Genomic DNA, 21,648 nt, shown 5'->3' with positions numbered 1-21,648 from the left:
TTGTTTTAGGTTCAGGGTCCGGGGTTAGGGTTGTTTTAGGGTCAGGTCCAAGGGTTAGGGTTGTTTTAGGGTCAGGGCCAGGGTCCAGGTTTAGGGTTGTTTTAGGGTCAGGGCCCAGGGTTAGGGTTTTAGGCTAAGGTCCAGGGCCCAGGGATAGGGTTTTAGGCTCAGGGCCAGGGCCCAGGTTTAGGCTTGTTTTAGGGTCAGGTCCAGGGCTCAGGGTTAGGGTTGTTTTAGGGTCATGGACAGGGCCCAGGGTTAGGGTTGTTTTAGGGTCAGGGCCAGGGCCCAGGGTTATGGTTGTTTTAGGGTCAGAGCCCAGGGTTAGGGTTGTTTTAGGGTCAGGGCCCAGGGTTGGGGTTGTTTTAGGGTCAGGGCCAAGGGTTAGGGTTGTTTTAGGGTCAGGGCCCATGGTTATGGTTGTTTTTGTGTTAGGGCCCAGGGTTAGGGTTTTAGGCTCAGGGCCAGGGCCCAGGGTTAGGGTTTTAGGCTCAGGGCCAGGGCCTAGGGTTGGGGTTTCAGGCTCAGGGCCAGAGCCCAAGGTTAGGGTTTTCGGCTCAGGGCCAGGGCCCAGGGTTAGGGTTTTAGGCTCAGGGCCAGGGCCCAGGGTTAGGGTTGTTTTAGGGTCAGGGCCAGGGCCCAGGGTTATGGTTGTTTTAGGGTCATGGCCAGGTCCCAGGGTTAGGGTTGTTTTAGGGTCAGGGCCCAGGGTTAGGGTTTTAGGCTCAGGGCCAGGGCGCAGGGTTAGGGTTTTAGGCTCAGGGTCAGGGACCAGATATAGGGTTTTAGGCTCAGGGCCAGGGCCCAGGGTTAGGGTTTTAGGGTCAGGGCCCAGGGTTAGGGTTGTTTTAGGGTCAGGGCCCCGGGTTAGGGTTGTTTTAGCGTCAGGGCCCAGGGTTAGGGTTGTTTTAGGGTCAGGGCGCAGGGTTAGGGTTGTTTTAGGGTCAGGGCCCAGGGGTAGGGTTGTTTTAGCGTCAGGGCCCAGGGTTAGGGTTGTTTTAGGGTCAGGGCCCAGGCTTAGGGTTGTTTTAGGGTCAGGGCAGAGGGTAGGGTTGTTTTAGGGTCAGGGCCCAGGGTTAGGGTTTTAGGCTCAGGGCGAGGGCCCAGGGTTAGGGTTTTAGGCTCAGGGCCAGGGCCCAGGGTTAGGGTTTTAGGCTCAGGGCCAGAGCCTAGGGTTGGGGTTTCAGGCTCAGGGCCAGAGCCCAAGGTTAGTGTTTTCGGCTCAGGGCCAGGGCCCAGGGTTAGGGTTTTAGGCTCAGGGCCAGGTCCCAGGGTTAGGGTTGTTTTAGGGTCAGGGCCAGGGCCCAGGGTTATGGTTGTTTTAGGGTCGTGGCCAGGTCCCAGGGTTAGGGTTGTTTTAGGGTCAGGGCCAGGGCCCAGGGTTATGGTTGTTTTAGGCTCAGGGCCCAGGGTTATGGTTGTTTTAGGGTCAGGGCCCAGGGTTAGGGTTGTTTTAGGGTCAGGGCGCAGGGTTACAGTTGTTTTAGGGTCAGGGCCTAGGGTTATGTTTCTCTTAGGTTTAGGGCCCAGGGTTAGGGTTTTAGGCTCAGGGCCAGGGCCCAGGGTTAGGGTTTTAGGCTCAGGGTCAGGGCACAGGGTTGGGGTTTCAGGCTCAGGGCCCGAGCCCAAGGTTAGGGTTTTCGGCTCAGGGCCACGGCTCAGGGTTAGGGTTTTAGGCTCAGGGCCAGGGCCCAGGGTTAAGGTTTTAGGCTCAGGGCCAGGGCGCAGGGTTAGGGTTTTAGGCTCAGGGCCGGGGACCAGAGATAAGGTTTTAGGCTCAGGGCCAGGGCCCAGGGTTAGGGTTTTAGGGTCAGGGCCCAGGGTTAGGGTTTTTTTACGGTCAGGGCCCCGGGTTAGGGTTGTTTTAGGGTCAGGGCCCATGGTTAGGGTTGTTTTAGGGTCAGGGCCCAGGGTTAGGGTTGTTTTAGGGTCAGGGCCCAGGGGTAGGGTTGTTTTAGGGTCAGGGCCCAGGGTTAGGTTTGTTTTAGGGTCAGGGCCCAGGGTTAGGGTTGTTTTAGGGTCAGGGCCCAGGGTTAGGGTTGTTTTAGGGTCAGGGCCCAGGGTTAGGGTTGTTTTAGGGTCAGGGCCCAGGGTTAGGGTTGTTTTAGGGTCAGGGCCCAGGGTTAGGGTTTCAGGCTCAGGTTCAGGGCCCAGGGTTGGGGTTTCAGGCTCAGGGTCAGGGCCCAGGGTTAGGGTTGTTTTAGGGTCAGGGCCCAGGGTTAGGGTTGTTTTAGGGTCCCGGTCCAGGGTTAGGGTTGTTTTAGGGTCAGGTCCCAGGGTTAGGGTTGTTTTAGGGTGAGGGCCCAGGGTTAGGGTTGTTTTAGGTTCAGGGCCCAGGTTTAGGGTTGTTTTAGGGTCAGGGTCCAGGGTTAGGGTTGTTTTAGGGTCCGGGCCTAGGGTTAGGGTTGTTTTAGGGTCAGGGCCAGGGCCCAGGTTTAGGGTTGTTTAAGGGTCAGGGCCAGGGCCCAGGGTTAATGTTGTTTTAGGGTCAGGGCCAGGGCCCAAATTTAGGGTTGTTTTAGGGTCAGGGCCCAGGGTTAGGGTTGTTTTAGGGTCAGGGCCTAGGGTTATGGTTCTCTTAGGTTTAGGGCCCAGGGTTAGGGTTGTAGGCTCAGGGCCAGGGCCCAGGTTTAGGGTTTTAGGCTCAGGGCCTGGGCCCAGGGTTGGGGTTTCAGGCTCAGGGCCCGAGCCCAAGGTTAGGGTTTTCGGCTCAGGGCCAGGGCCCAGGGTTAGGGTTTTAGGCTCTGGGCCAGGGCCCAGGGTTAGGGTTTTAGGCTCAGGGCCAGGGACCAGAGATAGGGTTTTAGGCTCAGGGCCAGGGCCCAGGGTTAGGGTTTTAGGGTCAGGGCCCAGGGTTTGGGTTGTTTTAGGGTCAAGGCCCATGGTTATGGTTGTTTTAGTGTTAGGGCCCAGGGTTAGGGTTTTAGGCTCAGGGCCAGGGCCCAGTGTTAGGGTTGTTTTAGGGTCAGGGCCAGGCCAGGGTTAGGGTTGTTTTAGGGTCAGGGCCAGGGCCCAGGGATAGGGTTGTTTTAGGGTCAGGGCCCAGTGTTAGGGTTGTTGTAGGGTCAGGGCCCAGAGTTAGGGTTTTTTTAGGGTAAGGGCCCACTGTTAGGGTTGTTTTAGGGTCACGGCCCAGGGTTTGGGTTGTTTTATTGTCAGGGCCCAGGGTTAGGGTTGTTTTAGGGTCAGGGCCCACAGTTAGGGTTTTTTGATCAGGGCCAGGGCCCAGGGTTAGGGTTTTAGGGTCAGGGCCAGGGCCCAGGGTTAGGGTTTTAGGCTCAGGGCCAGGGCCCAGGGTTAGGGTTTTAGACTCAGGGCCAGGGCCTAGAGGTAGGGTTTTAGGCTCTGGGCCAGGGCCCAGGGTTAGGTTTTTATGGTCAGCGCCAGGGCCCAGGATTAGAGTTTTAGGGTCAGCGCCCAGGGTTAGGGATTTAGGGTCAGGGCCCAGGGTTAGGGTTTTAGGGTCAGGGCACAGGGTTAGGGTTTTAGGGTCAGGGCCAGGGCCCAAAGTTAGGGTTGTTTTAGGTTCAGGGCCCAGGATTTGGGTTTTAGGCTCAGGTCCAGGTCCCAGGGTTATGGTTTTAGGCTCAGGGCCAGGGCCCAGGTTTAGGGTTGTTTTAGGGTCAGGGCCAGGGCCCAGGGTTATCGTTGTTTTAGGGTCATGGCCAGGTCCCAGGGTTAGGGTTGTTTTAGGGTTAGGGCCAGGGCCCAGGTTTATGGTTGTTTTAGGGTCAGGGCCCAGGGTTAGGGTTGTTTTAGGGTCAGGGCCCAGGGTTAGGGTTGTTTTAGGGTCAGGGCCCAGGGTTAGGGTTGTTTTTGGGTCAGGGCCTAGGGTTATGGTTCTCTTAGGTTTAGGGCCCAGGGTTAGGGTTTTAGGGTCAGGGCCATGGCCCAAAGTTAGGGTTGTTTTAGGTTCAGGGCCCAGGGTTAGGGTTCTGGCTCAGGTCCAGGGCCTAGGGTTATGGTATTAGGCTCAGGGCCAGGGCCCAGGTTTAGGGTTGTTTTAGGGTCAGGGCCAGGGCTCAGGGTTATGGTTGTTTTAGGGTCATGGCCAGGTCCCAGGGTTAGGGTTGTTTTAGGGTCAGGGCCAGGGCCCAGGGTTATGGTTGTTTTAGGGTCAGGGCCCAGGGTTAGGGTTGTTTTAGGGTCAGGGCCCAGGGTTAGGGTTGTTTTAGGGTCAGGGCCCAGGGTTAGGGTTGTTTTAAGGTCAGGGCCTAGGGTTATGGTTCTCTTAGGTTTAGGGCCCAGGGTTAGGGTTTTAGGCTCAGGGCCAGGGCCCAGGTTTAGGGTTTTAGGCTCAGGGCCTGGGCCCAGGGTTGGGGTTTCAGGCTCAGGGCCCAAGCCCAAGGTTAGGGTTTTCGGCTCAGGGCCAGGGCCCAGGGTTAGGGTTTTAGGCTCAGGTCCAGGGCCCAGGGTTAAGGTTTTAGGCTCAGGGCCAGGGCCCAGGTTTAGGGTTGTTTTAGGGTCGGGTCCAGGGCTCAGGGTTAGGGTTGTTTTAGGGTCATGGCCAGGGCTGAGGGTTAGGGTTGTTTTAGGGTCAGGGCCAGGGCCCAGGGTTACGGTTGTTTTAGGGTCAGAGCCTAGGGTTAGGGTTGTTTTAGGGTTAGGGCCCAGGGTTGGGGTTGTTTTAGGGTCAGGGCCAAGGGTTAGAGTTGTTTTAGGGTCAGGGCCCATGGTTATGGTTGTTTTAGTGTTAGGACCCAGGGTTAGGGTTTTAGGCTCAGGGCCAGGGCCCAGGGTTAGTGTTTTAGGCTCAGGGCCAGGGCCTAGGGTTGGGGTTTCAGGCTCAGGGCCAGAGCCCAAGGTTAGGGTTTTCGGCACAGGGCCAGGGCCCAGGGTTAGGGTTTTAGGCTCAGGGCCAGGGCCCAGGGTTAGGGTTGTTTTTGGGTCAGGGCCAGGGCCCAGGGTTAGGGTTGTTTTAGGGTCAGGGCCAGGGCCCAGGGCTAGGGGTGTTTTAGGGTCAGGGCCAGGGCCCAAAGTTAGGGTTGTTTTAGGGTCAGGGCCCAGGGTTAGGGTTTTAGGCTCAGGTCCAGGGCCCAGGGTTAGGGTTTTAGGCTCAGGGCCAGGGCCCAGGGTTAGGGTTGTTTTAGGGTCAGGGCCAGGCCAGGGTTAGGGTTGTTTTAGGGTCAGGGCCAGGGCCCAGGGTTAGGGTTGTTTTAGGGTCAGGGCCCATTGTTAGGGTTATTTTATGGTCAGGGCCCAGAGTTAGGGTTTTTTTAGGGTCAGGGCCCAGGGTTAGGGTTGTTTTAGGGTCACGGCCGAGGGTTAGGGTTGTTTTAGGGTCAGGGCCCACAGTTGGGGTTTTTTGATCAGGGCCTGGGCCCAGGGTTAGGTTTTTATGGTCAGTGCCAGGGCCCAGGATTAGAGTTTTAGGGTCCGGGCCCAGGGTTAGGGATTTAGGGTCAGGGCCCAGGGTTAGGGTTTTAGGGTCAGGGCCAGAGCCCAAAGTTAGGGTTGTTTTAGGTTCAGGGCCCAGGGTTAGGGTTTTAGGCTCAGGGCCAGGGCCCAGGGTTAGGGTTTTAGACTCAGGGCCAGGGCCTAGAGGTAGGGTTTTAGGCTCTGGGCCAGGGCCCAGGGTTAGGTTTTTATGGTCAGTGCCAGGGCCGAGGATTAGAGTTTTAGGGTCAGGGCCCAGGGTTAGGGATTTAGGGTCAGGGCCCAGGGTTAGGGTTTTAGGGTCAGGGCACAGGGTTAGGGTTTTAGGGTCAGGGCCAGGGCCCAAAGTTAGGGCTGTTTTAGGTTCAGGGCCCAGGGTTAGGGTTTTAGGCTCAGGTCCAGGGCCCAGGGTTATGGTTTTAGGCTCAGGGCTAGGGCCTAGGTTTAGGGTTGTTTTAGGGTCAGGGCCAGGGCCCAGGGTTATGGTTGTTTTAGGGTCATGGCCAGGTCCCAGGGTTAGGGTTGTTTTAGGGTTAGGGCCAGGGCCCAGGGTTAGGGTTGTTTTAGGGTCAGGGCCCAGGGTTAGGGTTGTTTTAGGGTCAGGGCCCAGGGTTAGGGTTGTTTTAGGGTCAGGGCCCAGGGTTAGGGTTGTTTTAGGTTCAGGGCCTAGGGTTATGGTTCCCTTAGGTTTAGGGCCCAGGGTTAGGGTTTTAGGCTCAGGGCCAGGGCCCAGGGTTAGGGTTTTAGGGTCAGGGCCAGGGCCCAAAGTTAGGGTTGTTTTAGGTTCAGGGCCCAGTGTTAGGGTTCTGGCTCAGGTCCAGGGCCCAGGGTTATGGTTTTAGGCTCAGGGCCAGGGCCCAGGGTTAGGGTTGTTTTAGGGTCAGGGCCAGGGTTCAGGGTTATGGTTGTTTTAGGGTCATGGCCAGGTCCCAGGGTTAGGGTTGTTTTAGGGTCAGGGCCAGGGCCCAGGGTTATGGTTGTTTTAGGGTCAGGGCCCAGGGTTAGGGTTGTTTTAGGGTCAGGGCCCAGGGTTAGGGTTGTTTTAGGGTCAGGGCCCAGGGTTAGGGTTGTTTTAGGCTCAGGGCCCAGGGTTAGGGTTGTTTTAGGGTCAGGGGCTAGGGTTATGGTTCTCTTAGGTTTAGGGCCCAGGGTTAGGGTTTTAGGCTCAGGGCCAGGGCCCAGGGTTAAGGTTTTAGGCTCAGGGCCAGGGCCCAGGGTTAGGGTTTTAGGGTCAGTGCCCAGGGTTTGGGTTGTTTTAGGGTTAGGGCCCAGGGTTAGGGTTGTTTTAGGGTCAGGGCCCAGGGTTAGGGTTGTTTTAGGGTCAGGGCCAGGGCCCAGGTTTAGGGTTGTTGTAGGGTCAGGGCCCAGGGTTAGGGTTTTAGGCTCAGGTCCAGGGCCCTGGGATAGGTTGTTAGGCTCAGGGCCAGGGCCCAGGTTTAGGGTTGTTTTAGGGTCAGGTCCAGGGCTCAGGGTTAGGGTTGTTTTAGGGTCATGGCCAGGGCCGAGGGTTAGGGTTGTTTTAGGGTCAGGGCCAGGGCCCAGGGTTATGGTTGTTTTAGGGTCATAGCCCAGGGTTAGGGTTGTTTTAGGGTTACGGCCCAGGGTTGGGGTTGTTTTAGGGTCAGGGCCAAGGGTTAGAGTTGTTTTAGGGTCAGGGCCCATGGTTATGGTTGTTTTAGTGTTAGGGCCCAGGGTTAGGGTTTTAGGCTCAGGGCCAGGGCCCAGGGTTAGGGTTTCAGGCTCAGGGCCAGGGCCTAGGGTTGGGGTTTCAGGCTCAGGGCCAGAGCCCAAGGTTAGGGTTTTCGGCACAGGGCCAGGGCCCAGGGTTAGGATTTTAGGCTCAGGGCCAGGGCCCAGGGTTAGGGTTGTTTTAGGGTCAGGGCCAGGGCCCAGGGTTAGGGTTGTTTTAGGGTCAGGGCCAGGGCCCAGGGCTAGGGGTGTTTTAGGGTCAGGGCCAGGGCCCAGGGTTAGGGTTTTAGGCTCAGGGCCAGGGCCCAGGGTTAGGGTTGTTTTAGGGTCAGGGCCAGGCCAGGGTTAGGGTTGTTTTAGGGTCAGGGCCAGGGCTCAGGGTTAGGGTTGTTTTAGGTTCAGGGCACAGGGGTAGGGATGTTTTAGGGTCGGGGCCCAGCGTTAGGGTTGTTTTAGGGTCAGGGCCCTGGGTTACGGTTGTTTTAGGGTCAGGGCCCAGGGTTAGGTTTGTTTTAGGGTCAGGGCCCAGGGTTAGGGTTGTTTTAGGGTCAGGGTCCAGGGTTAGGGTTGTTTTAGGGTCAGGGTCCAGGGTTAGGGTTGTTTTAGGGTCTGGTCCCTAAGTGACGCCTCTGCTGCCTACATCAAAATCTCCCCGGCTTGCTCCACAATGGTCCCGTCACGTGGTGCAGACTCAGGCGCGGTCTTGTGTGTGCAGAGGCAGGCTTGGTCTTGTGTGCTCTTGATCATGCACCTAGTCACATCTGTTCTACAGTGTTGCATTCTTCTAATTTCCATGCACATCTTTGCATAGGCGTGTTCCCATTGTTCCCATGCCAATAAGTGGTGTGCAAGGTTCCAGAGTGCGCCAGTATTTCTTTAGTCGGTGTCATGCTGTTGGATATTCAGGTTTTTTAACTTAGTGTAAATAACATTCACATTTCTAAAAACCAGAAGAGTGTTTGTGATTAAGATATCATCTTAGTGGATATTAAATTGCTGCATCTGATTTCATTTCTCTTTCCCAAATAAAGAGTCAGTTGTGTGGGCTAGTCTCATTCTGAAACTGCACACTCCCATCCCAGAGGTAGAAAGCGAGATCTCCTGCCTGCATTTCATGGAGCATGTGATTATGGAGGTGTCCAGTCCCAGCAAACAGACCCCACATTCTTTTCCTTCAGTGACTCAGACGCAGTATGTGGAGAGTCCCAGACAGTATCTCTCCCTCACGTTCATTAACCTCCAGAGATTAAACATCACCTGATACACAGAACTGTGGGTTCCCCGTTTGGCTAAGCATCAGGTGCAGCCAGGTTCTTACCTAGGTGCACGTGACAAGGTGCTGCCAGATGCCACCAGCGCAGACAGTCAGTGAGCCCACCTCATCAGAGGGCACATGAGATCCCCAAATGAGAAAGAACTCTAAGGAGCCAAAATCTGCCAAGATGGGTACATTAAAGCTTGCAACTTTGCACGTGAGTGCACCCTCAGACTCAGCCAGTTTATTCTCCTTTGCAGTCCATTCTGAAAAGTCCAGCCAGGTGATGGCTAAAGAGTAGAGAATGGAAGGTGGAAGGCAGTTGCTGCTTGCAGAAGAGGCACGCTGGCAGCATTGGCAGGGAGGAAGAGACTGGAAACTGAGTAGCAGATCCGAGAAACCAAAATGCTCAGCGAATGAGGGCAGGTGGCATGGAGCTACTTCCCTGGGTCCAAGAGCCTAATTACCTTATTGTTCCATAAGTTCATGGCCTGCGGTCATCAGGGAAAATAAAACACTGACTGGGGGTCAGTCTTTTCTGTTTAGAGGAGGCTCCCCGAAACCTCCCCCTTCCGGGTTCAAGCGATTCTCCTGCCTCAGCCTCCCGAGTAGCTGGAACTATAGGCGCCCTCCACCACTCCCGGCTAATTTTTTTTTGGTTTTTTTTTTTTGTAGAGACGGGGTTTCACCGTGTTAGCCAGGATGGTCTCGATCTCCTGACCTCGCGATCCGCCCGCCTCGGCCTCCCAAAGTGCTGGGATTACAGGCGTGAGCCACCGCGCCCGGCCTCAGCTGGTTTTTCAAAAGTCATGGCGTGTAATTGTCAGAACAGTGAACTTCGGAGATCCACCGGAGGGGCGAGGCCACAGCTCAACCGCGAGCACCTGAGCATCCTGCACCGCCTGCGACGGCCGTCAGGGGGCGCGATGCCGCCTCACAGAACCTCAAGAGGCGCCCGGGTTCCGGCACAGAAGCCCGGCGGCTCCAGGGGGCGGAGCCGAGCCGCCTCCTCAGGACCTACGCAGGAGGCGCCGTCATCCCTACAGGGACACCCGAGAGGACCCAGCCTCCTCCTCCTCAGGACCCACTCGGGAGACGCCGCTGGCTCTATAGGAACACCTGGGGACCGTGGCCAGGGACCACCCAGCCTCCTTCTCCTCAGCTCCTCAGGAACGACTGGGGAAGCTGTGGCTTCGTGGTCCCCGAGGCTGCCCGAGGAAAGGTGAGGAAAAGCTTTCCGTCCCGGCTCAGTGCTGAGGCGGCCGCGCTGCCTCGCGCTCCACTTTCTCAAGTTGTATTTATTTTATTTTACAAAGTGGCCCATCATTAAGTGGCTTTGTTATTCATTATTACAGCATACCTGAGTTGTTTCGTTTTTAAATTTTTGACCAATTTGGGTTTGTTTGGGGTGGATCCGGGACAGAGAAGGGAGAAACCCTGAGGGCAACATGGAGAGCCCCAGGGAGACGCGCACCCCACGACTTGCTTTTATTTGCGTTCCAGTGGCTCGTTTTTCTTAGAGTGTTAAAGTACTTGAAAAATATTGAAGACCAGATGTAGATGTGAGTTTTCACAACCGTATTTTAAGTGTAAATACTGGACTTTGTCTGTTAACAGGATTTTAGGTAAAATAAATTTAAGCGGAGTTTATTTCGGCAAAGGAATGGTTCATGAATCACGCAGGAAGCACCAGAACGGAAGTCGGCTTGGGGCTTCGAGCTCTTAGGGTGGCCCGTAAGTGAGGCTCCTCAGTGGCTCCAGCTAGGCGACCGCCTGTGGTGGGGATGCTTCCCTCAGCGTCCCTAGTCATACAGCCAACTGGCTGCTGGGCTTTTTGGCATTGACTGTGGTTGGTTTGTGAATTTTTTTAAGTCAGTTCACATGCCTCCAAGTTCGGTTTCTGTTTGCTTAGGGAAGGCCTCAGGCTAACCCCCGCCGTATTTGCTTTAACATGTCAAAACCATAATTTATTTTTCATTTTACTTTCCTGGCATTAATAGAAGTAAATTCACATTTGTGTGTTATTCAGAAAGTCGGTTTAATTGGCAACCTATTTGTGATGGTGCATAAAATAATGTCTTTTAATCATTGGCATCTTAGATTAGATGAAATATGTTAACTCTCTTAAGCTTTGTTATTAACCCATAACAAGAGTTAAGTTTCTTTTTTTCTCCTAGGCTTTGACCATTTAAAATACACTCAGGCATCTCATAACGATGTTATACTTTCTGAGAAATCTGTCCCTAGGTGATTTCATCTTTGTGTGAACACTGTAGAGTGTCCTTATAAAACTTAGATGGTGTAGCCCACTCCACACCTAAGTTACGTAGTATAGCCTATTGCTCCCAGGCTACGAACCTGTACAGCATGTCTCTGTACTGAATGCTGTAGTCAACCATAACACCATGGTGATTGTAGATTGTGATCCCAGAATATCTGAGACAGGTCTCAGTCAATTTAGAAAGCTTATTTTGCCAAGATTAAGGACACGCCCATGACACAGCCTCAGGAGGTCCTGATGACGTGTGTCCAAGGTGGCCAGGGTAGAGCTTGCTTTTGTACATTTTAGGGATACATGAGATGTGTAAGATGTACAGTCATTTGGCCCAGTAAGGTGGGACAACTGGAAGCAGGAAGTGGGGGTGCTTCCAGGTCAGAAGTAGGTTAGAGACAAAAGGTTGCATTCTTTTGAATCCTTCATCAGCCTTCCACTGAATACACAATTTAGTCTGGCTCAATGAATCTGCATTTTTACATAAATAATAGGGCAGAGGAAGCAATCAGATATGCGTCTGTCTCAGGTGAGGGATGACTTTGAGTGCTGTCTGTCCTTTGTCCAAAAGGAAATTCTTTGTGGGCAAATTGTGAGTGAGGTATGTAGCTTTTTATCTTTGCAGCTATCTTAGTTAGGAATAGAATGAGGGCAGGTTTGCCTGACATAGCTCCCAGCTTGACTTTTCCCTTGGCTTAGTGATTTGGGGGTCCTGAGATTTATTTTCCTTTCCTGGTATCAGAACAAAGAAAAGGTAATGCGTTGAGCCATGAGCTTATGACAAGATGGCTAGGAAGGAATTTTTCAGCTCCATTTTTATCTCATGGGACCACCATCATATGTATGCAATGCACGAGTGTAAAATCACATTTAGTTAAGTCAGCTTACACTAAGCTATGGACCCAGATGGTCCTGGGGCCTTTTTCCACTGGGAGATCTTTAAGGACCTTTCTTAGCTTTTCTCTGCTAATTGGTATATTCATAGTTGCCTTATTTCAGTGCCCATTTTGTTAATGTGTATTTTTACTAGGAAATCACCCATTTTTTCTAGGTTTCCAGTTTGATGCAATTATTTGACTTTTAATTTCTCCTCTGTTTTTAGTTTTGTACATAATTTTCCTATCTACTTTTGCACTCTTTTTTCCATCAACAATATTTTTAAAATATACTTTTTAGCTTTTTTTGAAGAATTGTTATGTTTGACAATTTTTTATGACCTAATCATGACCGTAAATGATTTTTAATTAATTTCAGCTTAATTTCTTTTGTAGGGCACAACTGTTAAAATACAAAATTACAACAAATGTGGGTTTGCAGATCTTAATTGGCTTTTTTTTGTGGTTCTAGAATCAGGCAGCAGTCCAGACCAAAAATGGTTCAGAATGATCTGCCACACAACTTGTGCGGGTTATGTTTATAGCCAGAGAAAAAAAGTGACATACAGAAAACAGAAGTGAGGTATAGAGGTGGCTGGATTGGTTACAGACCTGGTTACAGCCCGGATTTGCCTTCTTGGAACTTGTTTTGAACAGCTGGCTGCCGGCCATTGACTGACACTCGGCTGATGTGATTGGCTGAACCGCCGCTGTTTGTTACCATGATACATTCCAAGTCAGATTTTCAGTTTGTTTCTATACTAAATTAGGTTGCGATTCTTCTTCTTCTTCTTCTTTTTTCTTTTTTGAGGCGGAGTCTCGCTCTGTCGCCCAGGCTGGAGTGCAGTGGCGCGATCTCAGCTCACAGCAAGCTCCGCCTCCCGGGTTCATGCCATTCTCCTGTCCCGGCCTCCCGAGTAGCTGGGACTGCAGGCTGCCGCCACCAAGTCCGGCTAATTTTTTTGTATTTTTTTTTAGTAGAGACTGGGTTTCACCTTGTAAGCCATGATGGTCTCGATTTCCTGACCTCATGATCCACCCGTCTCGGCCTCCCAAAGTGCCGGGATTACAGGCGTGAGCCACGGCGCCCGGCCGCGACTCTTTACAAGGACTCCTTGGGAGGCTTCTAAAGCCCAAATGTTGTTTGATGTAAGAATTCCTCCCTTTTGGTCAGCCTCTCAATTTTGAGATATTGATCAAAACTTTGGGCATTGGTGTCACTCTTTGTTATCGTTGTAAATTGAGTTATTAGGACTTATTTGCTTTCAGTGTGGCATTTTCAAGTTTTATTTGGTCTCAGTGCCCTCTGGGCAATAGCAGAACACTGTGTTGTGTAAGGCGGAAATAGAGCAATAGAAAATAACAACAGATTTGTTAATATCAGATTACTTCAAGTTACTTGTTTTGGTAAGAATTAAAGCAGAGGGGACTTCTTCGTGCTGACTCAGGTAGACTGGAATCTCTTCAGGGAAAAGGGAGCTCTTTTGGGATCTATCTACTTCCTTAAAGTTTCAGCTTTGTTGTGTGTCATTCAGCGTGAGTGTCTCCATTCTGGTTTTGCCTGCTCAGTGTGGCCTAATGCGGGAGTTGTGACCAAAACAATGACCTCCCGTAATTTGTTCAACAGTTCTCCCCTTTTGGTTAGGTTCCTACCTAGGTGAGGGTGTGACTAAAAACTTAGGGCATTAGCAGTATTCTCAGTAACTATCATTTTAGGTTTCCGGTCTCAACACATCATTTAAGAAGTCAGTAAAGCTTTCTTCTATTGTGACAGCATATTTAATACTGAGAAAGAAAAGAAAATTTTTATCTTGCGAATGTGAGCTTCCTCTAAATTATCAGGTCCAGAGAGGCATGGGAATGAGGCAGCAGTCACGTCCCATTTCCCTCTTAGCTAAGTAATCATATCTTGAAGCTGCTTGCTATATAGACTAGACTGACTGTCATCAGCTATAGATTAACCTAAGAGTGTCTTTGAATATTTTTTCCAGTGGCAAATATTTGCTTCTGTTGTATCATAGCTGAAAGGAATGCTGGGAAACAAAATAAAGACAAGCATTCATTAGAATAAGTGATCCAGTCACAATGAATCAATTTGAACTTTTTTTTTTTTCCACAAAGTCATACTTTGAAAACGTCCAGCCGTAAATTGAAATAGTCTCCAAAATGTGAATTTTTTTCCCTGGTTCTAAGATGACCAGCTTTCTTAGAGAGTGAACTACACCATAAGAAAAATGATATGACCATGTTTACGCATATATGTTATCATAACATAAAACATGTAAAAGGGGCATTTCTTTGAAAGTATATATTAGTCTGTATAATTTACTTTGCAGTACCATGAATGCTCTTATTTTTAAAAGTAGGAGTAGTTACTGTCAATTACTAATTTTTAGTACAAATAATTTAGCAGATATCTGAAAAAATTACAATTTTTAAATAGAGGTTTTATTTTAAATTAGTTTTAGATTCATACAGAAATTGGGAAGAAAATGCAGATTTCCCATGTAGATGCAACCTAGTTTCCCCTCTTTTTAACATATCAACATGTATCAGATAGGTTTAACATCTTTTTTTTTTTTTTTTTCCAGACAGAGTCTCAACCAGGCTGGAGTGCAGTGGCGTGATCTCGGCTCACTGCAACCTCCGCCTCCCAGGTTCAAGCGATTCTCCTGCCTCAGCCTCCTGAGTAGCTGGTATTACAGGCGCCTGCCATCATGCCCGGCTAATTTTTGTATTTTTAGTAGAGATGAGGTGTCACCACATTGGCCAGGCTGGTCTTGAACTCCTGATCTCAGGTTATCCGCCTGCCTCAGCCTCCCAAAGTGCTGGGATTACAGGCATGAGCCACCACTCCTGACCAACATCTTACATCATTTCTTGTCATACTTAATGACTGGGTATTACTATATTATTAAATAAGCTCACATCTTATTTGGTTTCCCTTAGTTCTGCCTTTTTCTCTCCCAGGATCCTATCTAGGATCCCATAGGACATTTAGTCATCATGTCAGGCTCTTCTTGGCTGTGACAGTCTCTCAGACTTTACTTCTGAGGACCTGGAACAGTGTTAGGAGGATTGGTCAGGTATTGTGTAGAATGTCCTCCATTGTGGTTTACTTGGGGTTTTTCTCATAATCAGCCTGGGTTTAGGGGTTTGCGGGAAGCAGAGCAGATGTGTAGTGTGTCCACAAAAAGAGTCAAAGACTGTAAAATATTTGAAGAGAAGTATTCTGAGCCAAATATGAGTGACCATGGCCCTTGACACAGCCCTCAGGAGACCCTGAGAACATGTGCTCAAGGTCGTTGGGGTACAGGTTGGTTCTATACATTTTAGGGAGATAGGAGACATCAATCAAGTGTATTTAAGATATATATTGGTTCGGTCCAGAAAGGTGGGACAACCCAATGGATTAGGGTGGGATGGGGCTTCCAGGTTATAGGTACATTTAAAATTTTTCTGATTGGCAGTTTGTTGAAAGACTTACTATCAATAGAAAGGAGTGTCTGGGCTATGATAAGGGGTTATGGAGACCAAGGTTTTATCATGGAGATGAAGCTTCCAGGTAGCAGGCTTCAGAGAGAATAGATTGTAAATGTTTCTTATCAGATTTTAGGTTGTGTTGATGTTAAATGCTGATTGGCTTTTCCTGAATTCCAAAAGGGAGGAGGGCATAATGAGGCATGTCTGACCACCTCTTTCCCATCATAGCCTGAACCAGTCTTCCAGGTTAACTTTGGTGTCCCCTGGTGGAGAGGTGGTTGTGGGAAAGATCTTTGAATTTTATTTTTGGTTTGCAAGTGCTAGTGTAGTCACTTCATGCTGTCACTTCATGCTCTCAAGATGTGTTATCACCATTAATGTTAACTTTTATCACTTGGTTGAGGCAGTGTTTTCAGGTTTTTCACTGTGAAGTTACTTTTTTCCCATGTCTATATTGTATGTATGCTTTTGGAGGAAGTCATCATGCAGAGCTCATACTTAAAGGAGTGGGGAGTTAGCCCCACCTCCTTGATGGCTGTCTATATCAGGTATTTGGAATTCTTCTGTATAAGAGATTTCTATTCAGCCCATTTGCATATCTGTTTAATCATTTATTTATACCAGTATGGGTCCACAGATAGTTACTTTAATCTTTTGGTTGTTATCTAATTGTACAGTATTTTGTTGCTCTTTGTTCATACCTGTGGCCATTGGTAGCTCTTTCCACTGGCTCCTTTTACATAATTTCATGGTTTTTTTTTATAATTTATTTCTGTTACTTCAAAAGTACCCTGGCTCATATATTTTCTGTCCCAGTCCTAGTTTCAGCTATTTCTTCTAATAGCCCTGATTTCTTTTGTTAGAGAATGGTATGAACAACTTACATCTGGCCACTAAATGTGGTCATTGCATCATGACACTTACAGCTGACAGTGCAAAGAAATATATGTGTGTCTTCTAACTTATATGTACCCACTTAATTATAAAGATTTCTATGTGGAACCATCTATGTATATGTTAAGCTAAATGTGAGTTTATACTTATGTTGTATATATATATTCTGACTCATTATGACAGAGATCATTCTAGGCTTCCCTATTTTTTATCTGTAACTTCTCACTGTAATAGTGAGGAACCTGGCTCCTACTATCTGCCATTTATTTCATCCCTTGTACCATTGGGAACAAGGAATTCATTCTTGATCAAGATTCCAGGTTGGGCTTAATAAGAAATATATGTTTGGTCTGTGTCTGCAGTTCCTGGTACAGAGCTTCTAAAACTATTATAATTTCCTGAACAGTAGGGGTGCTAGGAGCATCTTGTGTTCTAATATTTGGTCTTTGGCCCTGGTTCCTGACGCAGAGTTCCTAAATCTCTTGGAATCTCCTGGATAATAGGAATGGCTTCTGTTCTAATAAGGACACTCTGTGGGTTCCTGGATGGTTTCAGGATGGGGATGGTCACCAGAAAGACCAAGCCATGATAAGAAGGTTGTAACTTTTAGCTTAACATGCAATCCTTTGAGGGTGTGAAGGGACTGGAAATGGAGTTAATAATCCGTCATGTCTACATGATGAAGCTTCCATAAAAATTCCTAAAATATGGAATTTGGAAAGTTCCAGATCAAGGCTGACAGATTTGATGTCTAGTGAGGGCTCATCTATCATAGATAGTACCTTTTAGCATGTCGTGACATGGCAGAATGGGGAAACGGGCTCCTAGATGCTTTTATAAGGGCACTGGTTTCATTCATGAGGACAGCACTCTCATGATCCGATCACCTCTCGGTTACCTCTGAATACCATCCCTTTGGGGATTACATTTCAAAATAGGAATTTGGGGTGGGGGTGTACACACATTGAGACCATAATAACTAGTAAACATAAGTAAGTATTTCCTAGTTCCATAAGCCATCATAGCAAATTGTCAAACCTGAAGAGGGGGTGTAGGAATACCTAGTTTCTAGCCAAGTCATATAGAAGTTTGGGTAAACTGGGGATTCACAACTTGTGACTGGCATCTGAGGTTGTGGACAGTCTGGTGTTACTAAGCCCTTAACCTGTAGGGTGTATACTAACTCCAGGTAATCAGTGTCACAGTTGAATTACAGGATACCCAATTGTTTTCCAGAGAGTTGGAATATCGGTTGGTATGGGACACACCCCCCACCCCCCACAATTTGCTGTTAAAAGTGGAGTGTTGATAGTATAGAGGAAAATCATGGTTATTTTTCTTTTTACAGATATAGTAGTTTCAAAATTAACTATTATCCCTATGGGAAATAACTTTATAAAATAGAGTCCACTGTTCGTGTATATAGTACGTTTTGTTTTTAGTCTATGGATTCTACTCATTTCCAGCTCAGCACCTTTGGCCCACCACTTGCAACATACATTGGTAATACAGTTAGATTCTTGGTTGCACTCTGTATTTTGTCCTTAGATACTTCCACATCCTAAATCATTTAATTTGTGTAGATTGTGATTTGTTCTTTGTGCATTAAAATTCTGTGGGTTTTATCAAATGCATAGTATCAGATATCCACTACTGAAGTAGCATACAGAATACTTCAAATCCCCACCCCAGACAGTCACTGATCTGACTATCATCTCTTTGGTTGTGCTTTTTCCAGAATGTTATATGAATGGAGTCATATAATGTATAGCATCTTCATACTGCCACCCTTTACTTAGCAACATAGATGCAAGATTCATTCATTTGTTTTCATGGATTGACAGTTCATTCCTTTCTGTTGGTGAATGGTGTTCCATTGCATGGTTGTACTTCAAATTGATTGTGCGTTCAGCTATTGAAGAACGTTCTGATTACTTCAAGTTTTGGCCATTATGACTAGAGTGCCTCGTATATAATTACATGCTAGTTTTTGTTTGAACATAATTTTTCAAAGCAGCTGTCTAAACATACACAATTTAGGGGTGCATTTGTTGGATTGTAAGGTAAGACTTGTTTATCTTTGGGAAAAACTGTCAAACTATTTCCCAAAGTGGCTGTACCCATTCATGCATTCTGCCAGTAATGAATGGCCGTACCTATTGTTCTTCAACCTCCAATTGTTACTGTTGAGCTTTTTTAAGAGTCCCACAGTTGTACTAGGTGTGCAGTGATATCTCAGCATTATTTTAATTTGCAGTCTCCTAATGAGATATATTGAGCATCCTTTTGTGTGATTATGTGCTATCTGTATATTTTCTTTTTTTTCTTTTTTCTTTCTATTTTTATTGAGATAGAGTCTCGTTCTGTCACTCAGGCTGGAGTGCAGTGGCGTGATCTTGGGTCACTGCAACCTCCACCTCCGATGTTCAAGCAATTCTCTTGCATCAGCCTCCCAAGTAGCTGGGATTACAGGCACCCACCACCATGCGTGGCTAATTTTTTTGTATTTTTAGTAGAGAGGGGGTATCACTATGTTGGCCAGGCTGATCTCAAATTCCTGACCTCAGGTGACTCACCCACCTCAGCCTCCCAAAGTGCTGGGGTTATAGGCATGAGCCACCACACCTGGCCTGCTATCTATATATTTTATTTGGCTGGATGTCTGTTCAGATATTTACCCAGTTTTATTTGGGTTTTTAGTTTTCTTAGTGTTCGTTTGAAGAGTTCTTTGTGTATTTTCAATACAGTTTTTAAAATCACGTTTGTATTCTGTAAATATCTTCTCACAGTGTGTCTTGTCTTTTTGTTCTCTGAATAGGGATTTTCATAGTAGAAAATTTAGCTTTATAAAGTCTGTTCTTAGTATTTTCACGAATTGGCACTTGATGCTGTGTGTTAAAACTCAACACCAGATCCAATGTCTCTTAGGTTTTCTTTTAGATTATAGTTTTGCATTTGAAGTTGTAGTCTCTGGACTATTTTGAGTAGGTTTTTGTGTTTTAATTTGTGTATAGAGTCATTTCATTCCATTTGGCTTCCAAATAATTCTTCCATCACCATTTATGGGAAGGGTATGGATATAGTGGCCTTTATTTCGGTTTGAATTTGCAAAATTATGACACTGAATAAACTGAATATTGAATTTTATAGGTATTTCAGGACAGCCAGGAGGGGGCGCACATCCGCCGACAAACTGTGAGCAAGAGCGTCTGTGCTGAACCACGGAGCCACCAGAGGGCGCGCGATCCCGCCCCAACGAACTTCCCGCGGAGGTGCCAGAAGCAGCGAGGAGCTTCAACTTCCTCAGGGCAGCACGAGGGTCGTGTTAACTTGGTGTTCTTCATCGGTGAGTAAAAAGCTCCTGTCCACGGCCCTGAGTGCCAAGGAGTGAGTCTTTAGAGTACTCAGCAGAGGAAGAAATCCATCTAGAAAAATAAAATCCCCAAATCTCACTGCTTGGAGTACACCTTAATATCATTGTCAACGTCCAAGACACAGTGGCTGCTAGTATATATTCTTACAGTGGCCTCTAATATAATAATCACACGGTGCCCTACATTACTATGATATCCACACCGTGCCCTAACACCCATATAATATTCACACCATGCCCTAACACTGATCTAGTCCACACCATCGCTTCCAATACTAATGTAATAATATCCACACCATGCCCTATCACTGATCTAATCCACAGCATCGCTTCCAATACTAATGTAATGATATCCACACCATGCCCTATCACTGATCTAGTCCACACCATCGCATCCAATACTAATGTAGTAATATCCACACCATGCCCTATCACTGATATAATCCACACAATCGCTTCCAATACTAATGTAATAATATCCACACCATGCCCTGTCACTTATCTAATCCACACCATCGCTTCCAGTACTAATGTAGTAATATCCACACCATGCCCTATCACTGATCTAGTCAACACCATCGCTTCCAATACTAATGTAATAATATCCACACCATGCCCTAACACTGATCTAGTCCACACCATCGCTTCCAATACTAATGTAATAATATCCACACCATGCCCTATCACTGATCTAGTCCACACCATCGCTTCCAATACTAATGTAATAATATCCACACCATGCCCTATCACTGATCTAATACACCATCGCTTCGAATACTAATGTAATAATATCCACACCATGCCCTATCACTGATCTAGTACACACCATCGCTTCCAATACTAATGTAGTAATAACCACACCATGCCCTATCACTGATCTAATCCACACCATTGCTTCCAATGCTAATGTAATAATATCCACACCATGCCCAATCACTGATCTAATCCACACCATCGCTTCCAATGCTAATGTAATAATATCCACACCCTGCCCTATCACTAATCTAATCCACACCATCGCTTCCAATACTAATGTAATAATATCCACACCATGCCCTATCACTGATCTAGTCCACACCATCGCTTCCAATACTAACGTAATAATATCCACACCATGCCCTAACACTGATCAAATCCACACCATCGCTTCAATGTTAATGTAATAATATCCACACCATCCCTGTCACTGATCTAATCCACAACATCGCTTCCAATACTAATGTAGTAATATCCACACCATGCCCTATCACTGATCTAATCCACACCATCGCTTCCAATACTAATGTAGTAATATCTAAATCATGCGCTAACACTGATCTAATCCACACCATCGCTTAGAATACTAATGTAATAATATCCACAACATGCCCTATCACTGATCTAATCCACACCATCGCTTCCAATACTAATGAAGCAATATCCACACCATGCCCTATCACTGATCTAGTCCACACCATCGTTCCCAATACTAATGTAGTAATATTCACACCATGCCCTATCACTGATCTAATCCACACCATCGCCTCCTATACTAATGTAATAATATCCACACCATGCCCTATCACTGATCTAGTCCGCACCATCGCTTCCAGTAGTAATGTAATAATATCCACACCATGCCCTATCACTGATCTAGTCCACACCATTGCCTTCCATACTAATGTAAGAATATCCACACCATCGCCTCCAATACGAATTTAGTAATATCCACACCATGCCCTATCACTGATCTAGTCCACACCATTGCCTCCCATACTAATGTAAGAATATACACACCATGCCCTATCATGGATCTAATACACAACATTGCTTCCAATACTAATGTAATAATATCCACACCATGCCCTATCACTGATCTAGTCCACACCATCACTTCCAATACTAATGCTGTAATATAAACACCATGGCCTTATACTGATCTAGTCCATGCCACCTCTTCCAATACTAATGTAATAATATCCACACGATGCCCTATCACTGATCTAGTCCACACCATCGCTTCAAATACTAATGTAATAATATCCACACCACACCCTATCACTGATCTAGTCCACATCATCGCTTCCAATGCTAATGTAATAATATCCACACCATGCCCTATCACTGATCTAGTCCGCACCATTGCTTCCAGTAGTAATGTAATAATATCCACACCGTGCCCTATCACTGATCTAGTCCATACCGTCGCTTCCAATACAAATGTAATGATATCCACACCATGCCCTATCACTGATCTAGTCCACACCATCGCTTCCAATACTAATGTAGTAGTATCCACACCATGCCCTATCACTGATCTAGTCCACACCATCGCTTCCAATACTAATGTAGTAATATCCACACCATGCCCTATCACTGATCTAGTACACACCATCGCTTCCAATACTAATGTAGTAATATCCACACCATGCCCTATGACTGATCTAGTCCA

The 21,648-nt window shown here is 47.6% G+C and overlaps 1 long non-coding RNA gene across 6 annotated transcripts in view; it reads left to right on the top strand.

Annotated features, from left to right (window-relative positions):
• LOC129523740 (uncharacterized) overlaps nt 1-21,648 on the top strand; it is a 243,518-nt gene that overhangs the window by 181,561 nt on the left and 40,309 nt on the right. For all 6 annotated transcript variants that reach the window (XR_010134580.1, XR_010134574.1, XR_010134576.1 and 3 more), the window contains exons 3-4: nt 8,996-9,542; nt 18,995-19,190. This is a non-coding gene — a long non-coding RNA (uncharacterized lncRNA). The remainder of the gene's footprint in view (nt 1-8,995; nt 9,543-18,994; nt 19,191-21,648) is intronic.

The sequence above is a fragment of the Gorilla gorilla genome, chromosome 6 (assembly GCF_029281585.2).
Source record: "Gorilla gorilla gorilla isolate KB3781 chromosome 6, NHGRI_mGorGor1-v2.1_pri, whole genome shotgun sequence".
NCBI lineage: Eukaryota > Metazoa > Chordata > Mammalia > Primates > Hominidae > Gorilla > Gorilla gorilla.
The sequence above is the reverse complement of the archived record's forward strand: the minus strand, read 5'-3'. Positions and strand labels throughout refer to the sequence as shown.